The sequence below is a fragment of the Macrobrachium nipponense genome, chromosome 39 (assembly GCF_015104395.2).
Source record: "Macrobrachium nipponense isolate FS-2020 chromosome 39, ASM1510439v2, whole genome shotgun sequence".
NCBI classification, from domain to species: Eukaryota; Metazoa; Arthropoda; class Malacostraca; order Decapoda; family Palaemonidae; genus Macrobrachium; species Macrobrachium nipponense.
The window spans coordinates 21,129,628-21,137,159 of record NC_061099.1 but is presented as its reverse complement, the minus strand read 5'-3'; positions in this window follow the sequence as shown (position 1 = coordinate 21,137,159).

Below are 7,532 nucleotides of genomic sequence, written 5' to 3'. Positions count from 1 at the left end.
TCCCCAGCCAATCGAACTGACTTGCTGGTTGTAGCCGGGATTTTTCGAAGTTCAACTGAAATCCTAGACTTTGCAAGAACTGAATTACTTTGTTTGTTGCTTTGTGGCAATCTTCTACTGTCTTTGCCCAATGAGCCAATCGTCTAGGTAGGCTACTAGCAGTATTCCTTGGTTCCTGAGTTGTTGTAATACTGTCTCTCCTAGTTTCGTAAATATCCTGGGAGCAATGTTGAGGCCGAACGGCATCACCTTGAATGCATAGGATTTTCTGCCTAAGCGGAAGCCTAGGTAGGGAGAGAAATTTCTTGCCATCGGAACATGATAATAAGCGTCTGTAAGATCTATAGAGGTGGTGACGGCCCCACGGGAAGTAAGGTCCGTACCTGTGAGACAGTCAGCATACGGAACTTGTCGCAGAGAATGTAAGAATTCAGTTTGGACAAGTCCAGGACTACTCTTCTTTTGTTCGAATTCTTTTTTGGAACAGTGAACAGACGTCCCTGGAATTTCAGGCTTTTTACTCTCTTTATAGCTTTTTTCTGTAGGAGATCTTTGGTGTATTCTTTCAGATCTGGTGTAGGTGTCTGAAAGAAATTTACTGGAGGAGGTGGGGACCACCCCTTCTTCCACTTCCAACCCAGACCCTTGGAAAACAATACGTGGTGCCAAGGGCTGAAGGTCCATTTGATCTCTGAACCGGTACAGTCTCCCTCCTACCCGGTCCTTCTCATTGATTATGGGTCGGCTTATATCCTCTACCACCCCTTGCGCCTCTGGTTCTAGTCCGCCTCGTTGGCGGAACTGCCCTCTAGCTCTATTACCACCGGATTGTCGAGGGTATCCTCGAAAGGCTCCGGTGGCTTCGTAGGCCGGGTTTAAATGTGCCGGAGAAGACATCCATGCTGCAGTGGCTGGTGACTGTACGCCCTGAGGTGCGGGTACAATCATGAATTGTTGTGGTTGCGTGGTTTTTGATGTCGAAGGTTTCGACACTTGGGTTGGAGATTTGTTTGTTGGCGCTGCTGACTTCGGAACCCCTTGTAAGTAGTAAAATACTTTTGTTTTCTTCTTTGGGTTCTGGTGCTTTGCTGTAGGGTCGAACTTCCGTTTGGAAGAGAGACCCCAACGAACTCGAAGAAGGTTTTGGTTCGTCCTGGCCGCCTCCTGTAGCACCTTGTCTACTTCTTCTTGAGGAAATAGATTCTTTCCCCAGAAGGAAGACTTGATCAGTCTATTAGGCTCGTGCCTAATATGTCGCCTCAGCTAACACATGTTTCCTGCAGCTTTTTCCTGGCTGCAATGAATTCATGAAGGTCCGCTGATAAGTTTGTAAGAGGCTCTTAGCTAAGACCTTGAAAAGCTGCTCTTTCTTTATATAGTGAGGCCACCCAACTCCAGTGATGTCACTGCGTTGATGGACCTAGCCAACCTTGATCTTGCCTCAAACTCTGCCTTCAGTAAGTTATCCGGTAGTTTTCGGGAGTCTTTCTGAAAACAAAGAAGACGCACAGTCTGCGTCTCTAGTTTTCCGACTGTGAAAGTCGACGGAACGTCCTGCCAGAATTCTCTAGTGGCTGGCCATGAGGAGGGAGGTAGCATCCGTCTCTTTTGAGAGTCGGCATTGGCAGATCATCATTCTCAGCCTGAATTGTAAGTTCTGTGATCTTATCAATGAACGGAGAAGCGATGTCCTGTGGGAGATGTAAAGAGTCATTACGATCCTTTTGTGAGGGGTTAATTTTAGTGTTTGTTACAACCCCAATCAGATGCATAATGCGAGAGCCCAGACAGCTTGGGCTTTTCCTTCCGTTCGGGAAAATCCATGTTTCCTTTAGGAACTTTATTCCATTCTGACTAGTGCATTCTCCGTCAGTCTGACAAATCATTGAAAGGAAACTGAAGTCCTTCTGGTAGAACTCGAAATCTGACAATGGTCGAGTACCAGACCCTCAAGGGTTAGTGTTCCATCCAAGTATGGAGCGTGGAGGTGCAAACCGCCAAGGGTTGTTCTTATCGAACGGCGGTAATTCGATGCATCCGGAACTGTCGATGGAGCAGCTTGAGTTCCGGATTGGAGTATACCTGCGATCAGATCTCTGATCGGTTTTAGCTGCTCCGCCACTATGTCAGTCACCGACTGCGTGGCTGGAGTGGGAGCCGAGTAGGAGGAATTCTCTCATCCAGCCTCTCATCCACTACCTCTCTAAACCTTGATAAAAGTTTGTCTACGAGGAGGTCAGATTGCAAGTCAGCTCCGACGTCTTGTGTTTAGCGGACTTACCCCTCTGTCCTTTAGAAGGAGGAGGTGCCTTGGCAGCTGGCGAAGAATCATACGACGTCGATGGCCTAGGGGCCGGAGACGACGCTGATTTCGCCAACGGAGCTGACTTAGACGCCTTTGATGAAGGCTTTGATGCCTTCAAAGGCTTCACCTTGGGTCGGACTGACCTAGAACCTTCCCAAGGTGAAGGAACAGATTTATCGAAGCCTAGAAAAGAAGAGGAAGAAGAAGAGGGGTAGGAGAAATGAAGGATCCTGCCGGAACCTCTACGCCACTTACCTGCTCATCCATCGGTTCTAGATGGATGTCTAGAGCAGCAACATCTCCCGTCAGTTGCTGGTCGTCCTGGCTTGGAGCCATAGCCGCTCGAATGGCTTCTATAATTGGAGAGCCGCTACTTCACTCTTTACTCCAGCCGACGGAGAACGGGGACAGCCGGGTAGCTAGAGTGTTATCCAACACATAAGGGCAACCTTGTGGAGCGTTACGGCCGAATCCAGACACCCACGTCGGAGACTTGCCTTGGCCGCCTTCAAACTCTCCTCATCCGCCTGTAAGAGGGGATTAGGAATAAATGGGTCGCATTGACTAACACTTAAACTATAACTATGTCTATATAATCAAACAATCAAGAATGTATACCCATTTGTTACTTGATCTTGACCTCATCGTTTAACAAGATTGAGGTCAACTCAAAACACCATGCGCACGACTCCGGGAACCAGATCATGTACGGGGTCTGGCCCTCTTCAGCAATGACGAGATCGAGCAATGTAGCGGTGGGACCGACAGCAGTCATGTCCCACCGGATCGCTGAAATTCCCAGGGTCATCCTTGGAAGCGCAACGGACTTTCTGTAATATAATATTTTAAATAAGTACTCACTCTCCTTAATGAACTAACTTAGAAATAGAGCATGCCAGTATTCTTAACTTAGCATGCATATACAGTCTCGTTGTAGCTAATATTATTAAACGGAGAGTGTAACGTATGTTAAACCGAAATATCACAATTTATTCCGTATATCCCGGATGTCCGGTGATCTCCGGAGAAATTGACTATCGTATCAACAAGGTAAATCCATATTTCTTTTTATAGAATAATATTTAGTCATGCTAATCTCCGGTGAAGTATATCACCGGAGCCATATTACCGGAGCTGAGGATGTGTACCATATCGAGAAAACGGAAAGCCTAACCGGGGAAGTGTTCCCAATCGGCCTAGTCAATGCCGGAGATGATGTGCGAAAACATCTCATACCACATGCATAAAATCAACTAACATTTCTAATGGTAACCTTTAATAAGACGGAGTCTCCGTCGGTGGATCTCCGGCGAACGGAGTTCCGTAAGGTAATTCTTATTGAATTATCTACCACTCCACCTTTTCCATATCTTCCCCAGCCATGGCGGGGAAGAAAGGAAGGGGGTTTTATGATAGAAAACATGCTGGGCGGAATACCGAAAGAAACGCAAATGGCGGCCGATAGTGGTTGATCTTAACCACGATGTTAATGGACCATTCGCGATAACTTATAGCGTATAGTACCACCAAAAGCAGAATTACCTATTAAAGTCAATTCTTCGGTAAAGTCGGGGAACACTATAGCAAGTGTTCCCAAGCACTACGTTTATCATTGTCATTAACACTTGGTGGTACTACGACACAATGTTATCGGTCTGGACCAAGAACAGAGGCCTAGCTAACTATGTTCAAGAATGGTACCACCTCATGTATGGAAAACCTTGAATGAAAACATAAAATATAATAGTTTATCTAGAATAAACTAAAGCCTAATAACCTTAATACGTAGCCAAGCAATTAAAGTACAATCAGGTCACGAAGAGGGGGATTAATCCAGCCTCTTTTGCACACGGAAGGGGGACATCTCCCCAATTCTCTGTAACCTATGTACTTAGAACTGTTAAGATAGTCCTTAACTTAGACATAACAAAAGGGGAAATAATCCAACCTTGTTAGTAATATTGCGATCGAGCGGGCTACTACAAGGTAACTGAAAAGAGGGGATGTCTCCAGCCTCTTTCAGTACTAGACAATAGTTAATACACTTCGTATATGAACGACCAGTTTCCTTATGATAAACCATAAACTACATACACTGATATTCATAAATAAGGACATGAGTAAGCGAGGAAGAGAGGCCTAGCGTAAAACACCACAAAAGGCCAACCGTAACCGCGGCCCGATGGTCTGACGCGGTATTTCACCTTATAGACTAAAACCGTAAAGAATTTTCTCACGTTTTAAATACTGTTTGGACATGTAAGATGTTAATAAATATGCACTACTTCTGACTGTCCAAAGGAGCCCTCTTCCTCGCTTAAACAAGACTACTTTATAATAATAACGGGACTCGTGAGGTCCAAAATTATAAACTGTGCAAATACGTACAAATTCCTGAAGTTAAACTGCATAAATAATCTGCACAGTAAACACTCTGTGAGACGAACTATCGAGTTGTGTGGCATTAAAAGGAAAGCTAAAGACTATCTTAAACTACACGTAGGTTATACCGAAACCAACATGCTTTGTTTACGATCGGTTTGTGAGCCGCATGGCCGGTACCATGCTATAAAACCCCAAAATTACGTGTAAATACCGATTCATAAGCTGTTTTTTACCAGCAAAAACAGAATTTATGGTACTTAACATTGGTCCAGGTGAAGTAGAGCTTCAGCCATGATGAAATAAATCCAGAAATCGTAGGAAAATACAGACACGATTCGCACAATTACAACGCTCACGAGTCCAAAAGAAGGATGTAAGATGGCGCTCGCATCGGGCGGGGACTGGGTGAGTCGGAGCGGTGTGGTGGAGACCGTTGTGTCGGCACATCCCGTGTTCATATGTTGACGAAGGAGTAATCTAATTGGAAGATGACCTGTGTTTAGTGGCTTTCACACGCCCTTTCTTTATACACGACGCCCTTGAGGTGCTCGCGCGAGGGTAGTAACCTCTGCATACCAATGGTTTAACTTTCTCTGGTATATTTGGAAATTATTTATATCAGAAAAGTATTAAGAAGGACCTTTTCACCGGCGAACACAGGTCGACCCAGAAAATACTTTTTACATGACTTGTTTTCACATAGCAATGTAATATTCTTACTTCTGTAGATTCTGTAGGTTTTATTAACTTGCAAAATGGCAATAAATTTAAATGCCTTGACAAGTCTTATTCCCACAAACGTATTGCCTTCCATGCATAAAAAGGCATATGCTATAACATACTCTTTTCTTTGAAATAAATCATCCATATTATCAATTAATAATAATAACTAACAAAATGGTCTTCACATGTGATAAGGAAAAGTTGGTCAGAAAAGGCAGATATAGAATTACCAGAATAAACACCTGAAGGAATACCCAGAAGAAGATGAAGACCTAGATTTGATGGGGATTCAGGCAGAAGCAGCACAAGACACTTCACCCTTAAAAGATGACAAAAAGGTTTACCATGATGATAATGATTTTAGATGACCAGCCTAACTCACAGCTACATTGTAAGAATCTTGTCTTTTGAAAAATGCACTCTTGTGTGTTCATCAACTTAATTAGTGCCATTCTACTACAATGCTTTGAAATGTAAAGGTTAAGTAAAATCTAAAAATCCATGTCATTTCAGTAAAACTAAAAGATCATTTATTTTTTTTAGTAAAACTATAGAATATACAATAACATTCCTAAAACTAAAGTTAAGATGATATAAATTTTTATAAAAATATATATAACCTGCTACTATAGCTAACAGATATTATTTAGTTGAATAAACCATTTAAGTTCAACTACCATACAAATTCTCTGTAAAACCCAATTTCCCATACTCCAGAATATACAGCTAACCATTTTACTTACTTTATCTAATTCTAATATCATATGTCAACTGAAATAAGTTTTCACTACATTCTTAAAAATAAGTTTTCACTACATTCTTATGATGGAACTTGCAGTCCTAGAGCAGTTTTTTTTTCATGAGTGACTGGGTAGATACAAAACGATAAACACAAGGTCCCTGATCACTTTTTGGGTCTACAGTGAGGCACCAAAATTTATAATCTAAAATTGGTTATACAATCAACAATCAGCAGTTTGAAATTCCAGGACCTCACCCTGCTTGCAACATGTTGCCATGTGAAAGTATTGGTTAATTTTTAAATATAAGATGTAACGGAGAGGTAAATCAGTGTCCCATGTAAATTCAAATTATTGTTTGGCGCCTGTTAGAGTATTAATTAATTTTATATGATGTAAAAGGACAGGTATCCCCACCAGTGTTTTATAAATTCAAACATATCTGTAAAATATATGGACAAGGAAATGAGTCCCAATGATACAAAATCAAGACTGGGAATACATCCCCAACTTTTAACTAAAACATATGAAAAATAAGAAATGGAAGTATTAAAAAAAAATTTAATCTGGAAGAAAGCATCTGGAGATTGGACTCTTAGCAGTTAAGGTTTTTAAAGTGCTACAGTGTTTTTTTAAAAATGTACTTAAATTATGATACTGAGAGTATTTTTTTCAATGTCTGACAAGGGGGGGGGAGCTTTGAAACAGAGGAAAGGCTGAAGGCTGTCATAGGCTGGGCATTCATTTAAGTTAGCAAAGCCTACAATTTACAGACAAGGCTATGCTTACTGTTCCTACAGTTTTTTTTAACACTACAGTATTATACTGTACATACTGACATGTATGATGTTTACACTACACATTAATGTTACAGGGACAAATTCCCATCTTGACTGCATGTTGTTTCAAAATATTCATGCTTGTACTGGGTAAATGCATTTAAAGAATTGTAGAAAATCTAATAAAGATCAGCATAAGTATACTAATGTTTTTTAATTAAAGTATAAAGTGTTGTGTAATCTATTTTTCCATAATATTCAGCATGGAATAAAGTTACTGATGTAATCAGAATTTATAGTTGTTCCTCTAAGGGCACTAGGCATTAAAATACCAAAAAAGATTTTAATACTTAATGGTACTTATTTGAACAAACTGCCCTACCAGCAGGAATACCAGACTACATTATTTGAATACTACCATACATGACACACAGTGCGGCCTGAGTAAGTTGCTAGTTCTCAAAGACAATTCTTTACCAAATAACTTTTTGATCCTATGATACATCGTTGTGTTATCAGCCAGCACAAAAATAATTACATAATGTTAATAATAACATTACAAAAACAAAACATCAAAAATGACAATACTATAATACTTTC